Raw genomic sequence first — 13,974 nt, forward strand, 5'->3', positions numbered from 1 at the left:
ACGCCGGGATCATGACCTGAGCCGAAGGCAGCTGCTTAACCAACTGAGCCACCCAGGCGTCCCTAGATCATACAATATTTCTAACTTTTTGAGAAACCTCCATACTGTTTTCCATAGTGACTGCACCAACTTATATTCTCACCAACAGTGCATCCAAGAAAACTTTGCTCCATGTCCTTGCCAACATTTGTCTTTTATTTCTTATCTTTTTTGATACTACCCATTGTGACTAGTGTGAGACGATATTTCATTATGGTTTTGATTTACATTTTTCTGATTAGCGATATTGAGCATCTTTTCATGTGTCTGTTGGCTGCCTGCATGCCTTCTTTGGAAAATGCCTATTCAGGTCCTCTGTCCACTTCTTAATCAAATTATTTGAGTTTTTGGTTGGTTTTGTTTTGTTCTTTGGTGTTGAACTGTATCAGTTCTTTATATATATTGGATACTAACCCCTTATAGGATACATTATTTGTCAATATCTTTTGCCATTCAGTATATTACCTTTTCATTTTTGTTTGTTTTATGGTTTCTCTCACTGTGTAAAAGTTTTTAGTTTGATATAGTTCCAGTAGTTCACTTTTGCTTTTGTTTCCCCTTGCCTAAGGAGACATAGCCAGAAAAACATGAAAGCTGATGTCAATGAGAATACTACTTATGTTTTCTCTTAGAAACAGTTGCAGGCCTTACATTTAGGTCTTTAATCCATTATGAGTTTACTTTTGTGTATGGTATAATGTAATGGTCCAGTTTCACTCTTTTGCATGTTTAACTATCCAGTTTTCCCAGCACCATTTAAAAAAACTATCTTTTCCCCAATGTATATTCTTGTCTCCTTTGTCATAGATTAAGTGACCATATTATTTATGGCCTTTCAATTCTGTTCCATTGGTCATGGTGTCAATTTTTATGCCAGTTCCACCCTCTTTTGGTTATTATAGTTTTGTAATATAGTTTGAAATCAGAAAGTGCAATGCCTTCATTTTTATTCTTCTTTCTTAGGATTGCTTTGGCTATTCGGGGTCTTTCATGATTCTACAAAATTTTTAGTATTTTTTTTTTCTACTTGTTGAACAATACCATTGGAATTTTAATAGGGATTACACTGGATCTACAGATGGACTTGGGGGTATGGACATTTTAACAATATTAATTCTTATTCATGAACACAGGATATTGTTCCATTTATTTATCTTTTTTCAGTTTCTTTCATCAAAGTCTTTTAGTTTTCAATGTATAGATTGTTTACCTTCTTGTTTAAATTTATCCCTAGGTATGTTACTGGTTCTGATGCTATTACAAATGAGATTGTTTTGTTTTTCAGATATTTGTTAGTGCACAGTAACTCAGATTTGCATGTTAATTTTGTATCCTGTAAGTTTACTGAATTTGTTGATTCATTCTAAGGTTTTTTTTTGGTGAAATCTTGGGATTTTCTGTATATATGAAGTCATATCATCTGTGAAGACAATTTTACTTCTCCCTTTCCAACTGAATGTCTTTTATTTCTTTCTCTTGCCTGATTGCTCAGCTAGGATTTCCAGTAATATGCTCAACAGGAGTTTTGAGAGTGGGCATCCTTGTCTTGTACCTGATCTTAAAGAAACCTTTCCAGTTTTCTCACAGTTGAGTATGAAGTATGGGTATGCCATATATGACCTCTACTATATTAAAGTTTAATACATTAATGTATGTTCCTTGTATACCTAATTTGTTGAGAGTTTGTCTCATGGAAGAATGCCATATTTTGTCAAATGCTCTCTCAGCATCTGAGATGATCACATAATATTTACCGTTTATTCTATTCCTGTGCTGTACCAAATTTACTGTTTGCAGATGTTGAACTATCCTTGAATCCTATAGATAAATCCCACTCGATTTTCTATGTACTGCTGAATCCACTTTGCTAATATGTGGGTAAGAATTACTGCACTTACATTCATCATTGATATTGGACTGTAATTTCCTTTTCTTGCAATGTCCTTATCTGGCTTTGGTATTAGTTTTAACCCTGGCCTTGCAAAATGAGTTTGAGAGTATTCCCTCCTCTTCTGTGTTTTGAAGAAGTTGGAGGATTAGTGTTAATTCTTTAAATGTTTGACGGAATTCATCCGTGAAGCCATATGGTCCTGGATCTTTCTTTTGAGGAACTTTTGGATTACTGATTCAGTCTCCTTACTTGCTATTGGTCTGGTCAGATTATTCTAATTCTTCATGAGTCAGTGTTGGTAGACTGCATGTTTCTAGAAATTTATCCATTTCTTCTCATTATATTAGCATATAAGTGTTCTTACTAGTCTCATGATCCTTTGTGTTTCTGTGTATAAGCTGTAATGTCTTTTTCACTCCTGATTTTATTTATTTGAGTCTCCGTTTTTTTAGTCTTGCTAAAAGGTTTCTCAATTTTACCTCTGCAAAAAAAACCTGGCTCTTAGTTTTATTGACCTTTTCTATTGTTTTTCTGGTCTCAATTCATTTATTTCTACTCTGTCTTTTGCCATTTTCTTTCTTCTGCTAACATTGGGTTTAGTTCGTTCTTTTTCTAGTGACATGAGGTATAAAATTAGGTTGCTTATTTTGGATCTTTTTTAATAGGCCTTTATCACTGTAAACTTTCCTCTTAGAATTACTTTTGAAGCATCCCATAGATTTTGGTGTGGTGTGTTTCTGTTTGCATCAAGATATTTCCCTTTTGATTTCTTCCTTGACCCACTGGCAGTTCAAGAGTATGTTGTTTAATTTCCTCACATTTGTGAATTTTCTAGTTTTCTCTTGTTACTGATTTCTAGCTTCGTACCACTGTGCTCAGAAAAGATAGCCAGTTTGATTTTAATCTTAAATTTGTTAAGCCTTGTTTTGTGACTTATCACATGATCTATCCTGGACAACATTCTGTATGTGCTTGAGAAGAAGGTGTATTCTGCTGTTGTTGGATGGAATGTTCTACATGTCTGTTAGGTCTGTTTGGTCTAAACTATGGTTCAAGTCCAATGTTTTCTTGTTGATATTCTGTCTAAATGATCTATCCATTGTTGAAAGTGGATTTTGAAGCCTCCTACTATTATTTTATTGTTGTCTATTTCTCCTTCCTGGTCTGTTAGTCTTTCTTAATATACTTAGATGCTCCAATGTTAGGTCATACTTATTTTTTTTTAGATACTTTATGTATTTATTTGACAAAGAGATCACAAGTAGGCAGAGAGGCAGGCAGAGAGGGGGGGGGAAGCAGGCTCCCTGCTGAGCAGAGAGCCCCATGCAGGGCTCGATCTCAGGACCCTGAGATCGTGACCTGAGCAGAAGGCAGAAGCTTAACCCACTGAGCCACCCAGATGCCCCGAGTCATACTTATTTTTAATCATTACATCTTCTCAATGAATCAAACTTTTTGTCACTATGTAATTACCTTCTGTTTCTACTTACTGTTTTTGGCTTAACATCTATTTTGTATGATATCAATATACCTACATTTGCTCTTTTCTGATTTCCCCTTGCATGGACTATCTTTTTCCAACCCTTCACTCAGTCCTTAAAGCTAAGTGAGTCTCTGGTAGACACCATATAATAGGGTCTTGTTTTTTTAATCCATCTCACCACTGTATGCCTTTCAATTGGAGAATTCAATCCACTTACATTTAGAGTATTTATTAATTAGACCTTACTAATTCCATCTTATTGTGTTCTGGCTGTTTTGTATTTCCTTTGTTCCTTTCTCCCTCTCTTGCTTCCTTCCTTTGTGAATTGGTAATGTTCCATAGTTGTATGCTTTATTACCTTCTCTTTATCTTTTGTATATATACTATAAAGTTTTGTTTTGTGGTTACCATGAGATTCATATAAAACTTATAACAGATATAACTGTCTATTTTATATTAATAAAAATTTCACTTTGATCTCATACCAAAACTCTACCCTTTTACTCCCTTCCACAGTTTATGGTTTTTGATGTCAAAAATTACCTCTTTTTAGACTCTTAATTTCACAAAACAAAATGAGGGTTGCCAGGGGGAGGAGGGTATGGAGAGAGTGGTTGAGTTATGGACATTGGGGAGGGTATGTGCTATGGTGAGTGCTGTGAAGTGTGTAAGCCTGACGATTCACAGACCTGTACCCCTGAGGCAAATAATACATTATATGTTAGAGAGAGCGCTGAATCCTAACCACTAGACCACCAGGGAGGTTAATACATTATATGTTAATAAAAAAATTAAATTTTTAAAAAAATTATCTCTTTTTACATTGTGCATCCACTAACAAGTTATTGTAGCTATAGTTATTTTTGATACTTTTGTCATTTAATCTTATGCTAGAGTTAACACAGCACCATATTACAGTATTATTCTATTCTATTCTATTTGAGAGAGAAAGAGCATATGAGCAGGGGAGGGGCAAAAGGAGAGGGAGAAGGAAGAAGAAAACTCCCTACATCGAAAACTAATGATGTACAGTATGGTGACTAACACACACACAAAAAGATTATCTCTTTACATTTTTGACTATTTTGTTATAATGCATCTTAGAGAAAATGTCTTTAAGTTGATTTTGTTTGGTGACCTATAAAAGCTTCATGAACTTAGATATCCAAATCTTCACCCAGATAGCCCTTCTTCCTGCATTTTTTTTTTTTTTAAGATTTTATTTATTTATTTGAGAGAGACAGAGAGAGCACAAGCAGCGGGACGGGCCAAGGGAGAGGGGGAAGCACACTCTCCGCTGAGCAGGGAGCCCAATGCAGGGTTCAATCCCAGGACCTTGAGATCATGATTTGTGCCAAAGACAGGTGCTTAGCACTCTGAGCCACCAATGCACCCTAGCCCTTATTTCTTCAAATAAACTTTCTGTCCTCTTCTCCCTTTCTTCTTCTAGAACTCTAATGATTCACCAGTTGGTCCTTCTGATGGAATTTCATAGATTATGCAGCTTTTCTTCATTCCTTTTCATTCTTTTTTTCCTTATTCTCCTGACTGGATAGTTTTAAACTTCCTGATTCTTTCTTCTGCTTGATCAAGTCTGTTGATCTTTTCCACTGCATTTTTCATTTCATTCACTGAATCCTTCAGCTCCAAAATTTGTTTAATGATTTCTCTTTGTTAAACTTATTTTATTCCTGTATTGTTTTCCTGAAATCACTGAATTATTGGTGTTTTCTTGAAGCTGAGTTTTCTTAAAACAGTTATTTTGAATTCTTTATCAGGAAAACAACAGATCTTGGATGTTTTGGGGCTTAGTTATGGGAAGATTACTGTGACCTTTTGGTGGTGTCATATTACCATGATTTTTTAATGTTTCTTGGAGTTATGTGCTGCTGTCTCTGCATCTGAAGTAGCAGTCACCTCCTCCAGTCTTTACTGTCTTTAGGGGACTGATATCTGCCTTTAGCCCTGCTGGAGATTCTGAGGATTTCTTGGACCTTCCATGGATACATCTCCTCTAAGCTTCTTATTCTCTTTTGTGGAAGAAATCTTAAGCTTGTAGGCTTGTCTTTATCCTGCAACACACCAAGCTGAGTGCTCACAGCCTCTTGTTTTCTTAAAGGTGGCACTACAGCTGAAGTTTGTGGTCTCTCCCTCACCCACAGATTTGGATGCATGTGCTTATTTGTCACCTTCCAAAGCCCACTCTTGATGCTTTCTACAAAAGCACAAACAGGAAACTGGCCACACAGTGGAGGTAGGGGGCACAGCACACAGGGGATGGGCTGGCCATGGGTCTGTTGAGAGGATCTGAGATGGGGGGCTTTCCTAGCAGCTAGTGGGAAGGCTTTTTGATGGGAGTCCACCGCACAGTTAGTAGAACTTGTTCCTGGGCACTCACTCATACACTCTCCCTTTTCTGCACTAAAAGAATTGCATCCTGAGGAAGTTCTCTCTTGTGAATAGGAATGCTGGGCACTCACTCATACACTCTCCCTTTTCTGCACTAAAAGAATTGCATCCTGAGGAAGTTCTCTCTTGTGAATGGGAATGCTGTAGCACCTTAGGGAAGGTGTGATGTGTGTAAAGACAAACTGTTCTGACCCACTCTAATGTACCCAAACTTTTTTATCCCTCTGGTAAGTGCTGGATCTTCTCCTCTGGAAACCTGGACCTCTTCAAAGACTCTCTTGACCACAGGTGACCATCTAGGTCAATGTTCTCCAGTGGCTCTTTGACTTCAGTCAAGAAGGGCTAGAATGGGTTCATGGGTCACTTCAGAGTCCACAGCCAAGACAGGAGTCTGTCTGCCTATTATGCAATGCACAAGTGGGCAAGACTCCCACTGGATGATGTATGATGCTGGATCCCACAGGTCCCACAAAGGCATTTTGTACATGGATGGATACAGAATACTTGTTGTTGGGGGTGGTGGGGAAAAATGAAGAACGTCCTAGTGGTTAAGATTTTTATAAAAGAAAAAATAACAAAGTATTTCCAAACTAGACCCAAACAGTTTCCTTCCCCAGTGGGAAAAAAAAGTTTTGCTATAGATAATCAACACATTTTATTGTCCTGACTTCAGTGGACAAATGCTGTCCTAAGTAAGAAAAAAAAAAGAAAATGGTTACCCTCCCCATCTTGGGCCACTGCCCTACATTGCTGATATTCATACAAAACTTCTTTTTTTTTTTTTTTTAAGATTTTTTATTTATTTATTTGACAGAGAGAAATCACAAGTAGGCAGAGAGGCAGGCAGAGAGAGAGGAGGAAGCAGGCTCCCTGCTGAGCAGAAAGCCCGATGCGGGGCTCGAACCCAGGACCTGGGATCATGACCTGAGCCGAAGGCAGCGGCCTAACCCACTGAGCCACCCAGGCGCCCCCATACAAAACTTCTTTAGGGCAGATCTTAATACAGAAGCCTCTGCATTTTGGTGCACTGTGCACTCACATCTTAACCTGTTGTAGCATAGCCTCTGGCTCACCCTTCCCTCCTGAATTTGTTCTTTGGAAGTCCTTTTCTTGAGATTAAAACTTCTCAACCCCCATACAGTGTTTAACCCTAAGGATACTCTCTCCCAATTCGGATTCTATAATACTTTTTTCTAAACTTTTTAAAAAAGTTTTTATTTTTTTAAGTAATCTCTACACCCAACGTGGGTCTCAAACCGACAATCCCGAGATCAAGAGTCACATGCTTGGGAGGCCTGTGTGTGGCTCAGTGGGTTAAGAGTTTGCCTTTGGCTCAGGTCATGATCCCAGGGTGCTGAGATCAGAGCTCTGCATCAGGCCCCTTGCTCGGCGGGGAGTCTGCTTCTCCCTCTGCCTAACACTCCCCTTGTTTGTGCTACCTTGCTCGCGTGTGCTCTCTCTCTCTGATAAATAAATAAAATCTTAAAAAAAAAAAAAAAAGAGTCACATGCTCTACCCACTGAGCCAGCCAGGTGTCTAATCTTTCTAATCACTCAGTTTGTCTCCTTCAGCTCCCTAAACATTTGAGTCTGCTGCATGTGCTTATTTGTCCTGTCTGCCCTGAGCCCTTTTTTCATTTTCTGCTTACCCTCCCTTTACCATCTCATCTACATTTGTGTGTCCCCAGTTATCTTTAACTAGCACCCCAGTATGGTTGCTCCCAGATTCAACCTCTCTCCAAACCTCAATATTTGAATTTCCACCTGTTAGTCTCTATGTGATCTGAATCATCACCATGACTCTTCTAAACAGATTTATCCCCAACCACACACCCAGTAATCCATACAAGCAGTCCTCTAAAACCTTCACATTATTCACCACTTTAGGCCACTTACCTTGGCTCTACTATCTAAATTTTTCTTCACTGCCCAGTTTTCCCCACCTTGGTTGGATGCATGGCAAAGATTCTCTGGCTGAGTCTGATTATCTCTCAAAATAAATCAAGGTCCTCCACTGGCCTGCTACCTTTGCCTATTGCTAATACACTTGCCCAGTCAGAGAACTTCTTAAAATTGATAGTGCACTTCACTCTCATTCTCCCTCAAGCAATCAAGACTAAGACCCACCTACACCTCAAAGAGTGTCAGTACCTTCCTCTAGATACCTAGAGTGCCCTCCTGTACTCCTTTTGTGTCTTTTTTTTTTTTTAAGACTTTATTTATTTATTTGACAGAGAGAGACACAGAGAGAGAGGGAACACAAGCAGAGGGAGTGGAAGAGGGAGAAGCAGGCTTCCTGCTGCAGGAAGCCTGCTGTGGGGCTCAATCCAGGACTCTACAATCATGACCAGAGCCAAAGGCAGACGCTTAACCCACTGAGCAACCCAGGCCTCCCAAGCCTGTGACTCTTGATCTCAGGGTTGTGGCTGAACAACTGAGCCACCCAGGCATCCCTCCTTTTGTGTCTTAATGGCTCTACTATCTGCACTGATTCCAAGGCTAAATGAAACCTCAATTCCTCATTCCTTTTTCTTTCCCTTTTTATCGTGGTGTGACAAAGAATATAAAATTTAACATCTTAACCATTTTTAAGTATACAGTTCAGTAGTTTTAAGTATACTCACATTGTTGTGAAACAGATAGGCAAAACTTTTTCATCTTGCAAATATGAAACTCTGTATCCATTAAAGAACTTCCCTTTTCCCCCCTCCTACATCCCTTCCTCTCTTTAAACCCTAAAATAAATTCTTTCACAAATCCTGTTGAATCTTTTCTTCTAATGCCATGGGAAATCATAAAATTTAGTGGTATAAGAAATCTGAAAGGTCCCTGACACAACTTTTGTCAGAGTAACCTCTAAAATGCTTATATTTGATGGATATCTGTTACACATGTGGCACACATCAACAGACAGCAAGGTAGTCACACCATTCTTAAACACTTACTATAAGGGGCAGTTAGGCTTTATGTTGCACTAAAATCTTTTTCCATCTTATTTTCTAACACTGACACTACCTCTGCACACCAAAGACACGATTAATGTCTCTCACTCCTGAAATTCCTTCAAACTTTTATAGAGCATTATATTCTTCTAAATTTTATTTCCATGGTCTACAAACTCCTAACTCTTTTGAGCATTTCTTGCATAATACTGCTTGGGATCTTCACCATCATGCTGGCTCCAAATTCAGGGCTTCCATTTGTCAGTCTCTCTCAAAACACATAACCTGAAAATGAACTCAGTTTCATAGATATGGTCTGACCCTGGAAGAAGAGAATGAGATAATCACCTTACATCTTTCTAGACACAGTTACAGAACTGTTATTCAATACACTATCAGCTAAAATGCTAACATCTTTGGATTGGTTTGACCAATATAAGCTTAATACCTGTCACAAAGCCAAGATAAGAAATTCTTCGTTTCACTGAATGAATTCTTACTCAGCTTACTGCACCTCAGCTAGGTACCCAAATTAACAGCTATTGCACGCACTAAAATGTACCCACAAAATACTTAAAATGTAATCCTAAAGAGCAGATCATGTCAGAGTTTGGTTAGTTCCCATATCCCCAGACTGGCTTCAGTCACCTCCTATCTTCATTACCATGGTTCTCCCTTACCAACCTCAACTATTGTCTCCAATCCTTTTACTCACATGTTGACAAATTACTGTTTACAGCACAGAGCTTTCACTGTGACTTTAGTAACCTACCCTTACTAGTTTTACCACTGCTGCTGAGTAAAGCCAGCCTAGTTAAGCTGACATTCAATAATCAGTTCCTTTTCTCTAGACAAATCCCACAACTGCAGGAGGGCATAACTTCCAGTAGTACATACTAACTCATGAATGTGCAATACATATTAAACACATTTATTGTATATATGATATACATATACATTCTTCCTTATATATGATTCTCTTCACTCTCTAGGATAGTTGAACTTTCCTGTTTGCTTCCTTGCTGAAACTAAAATAAGATTATAGAGAAATGAAAGACAAGCCTTGGGATTTGTCACACAAGGTCTGTTGGGGCTCATTAGCTCTGGTCCCTCATCCTAAATTAAGTCCAATGAAATACAAAATAAAAGTCCAAAGTTTTGTTTGTTCAGTTATACACCCTGTGATAAGCTACAAAGCATCCTTTATGTTTGATTTCCCAACCTTTTTGACCAGAATTAAGTGCCATGAAGAATTCCTGTAATTCCTCTATATTCCACCTAATGCAGAATTCCATCTGAGAAATGAGTGTAAGTGCATGGATAATAACATATTTTAGACCCAAAAACAGCTTATCCCTGAGAGATAAAGTGTTTTTGGGAAAATAAAAATCCCCCCGGTCTTCATTATCCTAATTAATAAAATAAATGTTAGATGAGATAACTGCTAAGTTCCCTACAAGTGCTAATACTCTGTGATTCTTTCATTCTGAATACTATTAGCCTCTAAGAAAAAAAAAATTACATTTATATCTCCAGCAGCTCCATTAACACAGACAGCTTTGGTGAAACCTAGAAACAGCTTACTCATCTGAATGAGAAAAACTATCAACCCAAAGCAGAGCAGAGAGATTGCATGTCACTTACTAGGACACAAATGAGGACCATTATGAATGTAAAAACATAAAAATGATTAATTCTTGTAAGAAGCATCAATTAAGTCAGCATGAATTCGTACATCAAATGCTTTCATGGTTCTCCAAAGAGAAAATCTTCTGTATTGGTAAATTAACACTGCAAAGACCCTTGGATAATCAGCACCTTAGTCTTTAGTATGCATATCACACAGTCAAGGCTAGTAATGCTACTATAAAAACCACTCTCTCAATACAAGTTTCTTTCAAAAGGGCAGCTTTCAAAATCATGGGCTTTTTTTGACAGATGTTTACCCCACGCAGTGACTCCTAGCCTAAATTACAGAATGGTGGGCAAATGATTGAAGCAAACTGACTGCAAAAATAAATAAGTAAGTAAAATGTTATGGGACCTACTTTTACAGAGAATAAGGCATAATCTAGACACTGAACCTGGATGTAAGTGGAATATTATTGGCCCTGTAAGCAGGGGTTAAATTGCCCTGAGCCTCTTTATCACCCACAGCAGCCTGGGTAAAGGTAGACACATAAAGCATAGCTTTGAAATGACTGGCCATTGAGACTAAAGGGCCAAGAGATTGCAGGGTAAGTGGAATCAGAGAGCAGATTTATGAAGAAATACATGAGGAGGCAGGAATAGAGTCAGCACAAAGCTGTTTCAAATATCAACAAGGTGTCCAAATAAGGTTCAACATGCCCTGGTCAAGGTCTAAGGTGGCACGTCTGTTTATGGAGGAAAGATGGTGGCCACAAGTAACCACGAACAGGGAATCTCAAGGAAGCCAACAGGAAAGATCCCGAGATTGCTGATGGCAAAAGAGAGAAAGTAGAGAGGGAGGAGATAATCTAGGTGTCAAAGACAGAAGCAGACGTGGAGGTCTGGAGAGAAAACAGGCTGCAGAGAGAATGCTGCAGGCCTCCAGGGCAGAATGGAGGATGGTGACAGGGACAGAACAACAGTCTGAAGTCGTACCCCTTCACCCACCTTCCCAGAGTCGGCGGGGAGGGGTGTTCCCTAAAGAAGTCTGCCCCCAACACTCAGGTTTGGAGGGAAAACAAAGTTTCATTTAAGACAAAGGGAGAGGCGACACACATGAAAACAGCTGGGCATATAAAAAAGTGTCATTGTGCAACCATGGTAGAAAGGCTAAAAGGGCGGCAATTCAGGCCAGGATGTAAACAGACAACAGGGTTAATAGCAAGAGGAGGACAAGAAAGAAAACTGAAAGTATATTAGGGACTGGAGAAGACTGCAGGTTTTCCTGGCACTGGGGAATACTGAGTGTTCACCAATCCTAGAACTTGAGCCAGAACACTGGCTTGAAAATGATACTGCAAATCTCCCCAAAGATCACTAAGAACTGAGAGTAAGCAGCTTCTCAAACTTTTAATGTCAGGAGTGGCGAGATGAAGGAACGATTAAAAACATAAAACTGTTGTTTCCCTTAAATTTGTTTGAAATTCTTACAACTCCACAACTGGCAACTTTTGTTTGTCAACACAGAATGCTAAATAAAATTCATATTTCAAGTTAAGATTAAAATCTAACTTTCAAAACAGTCTGGGACTATTAAAATGCACTGAAACCAGTAAGTTCACTTTTTATCTCCTCCATATTTTTGTCCTGGAGAAAATGTTAAAAACAAAGGTATTCGTGATTTGGGAAACTCTTAAAATATGAACACCACTCAAAACACATGGGAACTAAAAGCATCCACAAGTCAGCATTATCCAAACGAGGCTGTACAACCTGGAATTAGGTGTGAAAATTTTCTTTTTTAGGCATGAAGCAAAAATAATTTCACCTATTTCACCTAGCTTTTTAGCTAAGAAAATAATTCAAGAGCATAACAAAGGCTGATTACAGTCCAGAACACCATGCCTCAGTATGCAGATCATTTAACCTGGCTGGTCTAGTCGCCCTCAGCTGTCTACAATTTGAAAAACATGTCGCCACAGGCCCCAGTAAAGCACGTGGGCCAGCGTGACAGGCTGTGACTGCCAGCATCACACTGCCACAGCCACGGGAGTGCAACAGGATAAGCAGGAAGGATTTACACCATCCCTGCTCACACTTTCTACCCTGCCCACTGGTTTCTCACCCTCCCTGAGCCTTCTCTCTTTAAAATAAATTTTAAAAATCTTTTTTAAAAATTAAGAATTTTTTTTTATAATTTTGCTGAAAATGAGAATAAACTGTCCACAAAAAATTCTCTGCATAATTATGAAGAAAGATTCTACAAATGAAGACATAGAGGTGTTCAAATTCTGGTGGATAACTGTTCATATTTTATAGTATACCACACTAAATTTAAGATTTTAAATAAGATAAAGAAATAATTAAATCTAATAAAAATCTCCTAAACACACAGAGCATGAGTTGGTTCTGACAGGAGCAGAACTAAGAGTTCCAGTACATCATGTGAATTATGTGTGGACATCTTTTGCATGAGTCCTGCTTTATTCATTCTGTCCCCAGTCCCTTTCCCTATCTCTGAAAAGTCAGTAATGTGTATCAAGTCATATGAGACAACTAGCTGCCCAAGAAAGATATGTTCATGCAGAAAAAAAAAAATCATCAAAAAATATACAAGCCTCCTTCACTCTCGCAATATAAATCACTCATAACAGGCACATTATGTCTAGAGTTAATGGATCTTACAGATTTAGAAGGAAAATTTTCTATTTAGCTGAAGAAGAGCTAAAGAACACTGGAATACATCAGCGAATCCAAATTTGTCTTTGGTTTTTCTTAAAATGTCTCATCCCACTCAGAAGGATTACATGAATATCATTACATATATAGGCATTCCCCAACTTACAGAAGGGCTGTGTGCTAAAAGTTCATCTGTAAATTAGCTTTCTGAAATTCAGATCATGTTTTTCCCACTGAAAGAATCTTATAAAGGGTATTCAGACCAATCAGGCCACCCCAAAGAAATCTATAAAATTCAAATTTACTGGTCATATTATGTTTCACTGCACACTGCAGGTTTTTTCTCCAGCTAACCACTTACCATTATTTCTTTGATAAATATAATAGGGATGATAGCATACTTCTCTTCAGTGCTTGGTGCATACATATGTAAACACACACACACACACACCCCTCCCCCCGCTCCTTATCCGGGTCAGTGCGCTACAGTGTCCTGATGAGTAAGCACTGTGGAGCAGAGTTTAGACAAATGGCTCTTGCATTTGAAGGCTGGAGGAAGTTGGGATTCTAAAGCATATTAAGGGGCAGTGGTCATGGAAGGTTCTATAGTAACGGTTCTTACTGGATCTTACAACTATAGGACAGAGATGGTGGGTTATAACTTCCACCAGACTTACCTTCCCAAAGATGTTTAAAAAAATTAGAAACTTCCTAACAATCACCTTTAATATGTATTTTTTACATGCTTACAAATTCAGAGCAAAATAAATTATAAGTTACTTTTGTGTACTTGAGCTATATCCAAAACAATAACAAGAAACTCTCCCCCTAAACTGGAGAGATGGGGATCAGGATCAGAGGGTCCTATATAGTAACCAAAGTGATGGCTTCCTTGACAACAGC

General features: G+C 38.4%; 1 protein-coding gene across 2 annotated transcripts in view; it reads right to left on the reverse strand.

Moving 5' to 3' along the window:
• KLHL2 (kelch like family member 2) overlaps positions 1–13,974 on the reverse strand; it is a 107,532-nt gene that overhangs the window by 33,073 nt on the left and 60,485 nt on the right. The gene's annotated exons all lie outside the window — the stretch shown is intronic.

Source organism: Lutra lutra, chromosome 2 (genome assembly GCF_902655055.1).
Source record: "Lutra lutra chromosome 2, mLutLut1.2, whole genome shotgun sequence".
NCBI lineage: Eukaryota > Metazoa > Chordata > Mammalia > Carnivora > Mustelidae > Lutra > Lutra lutra.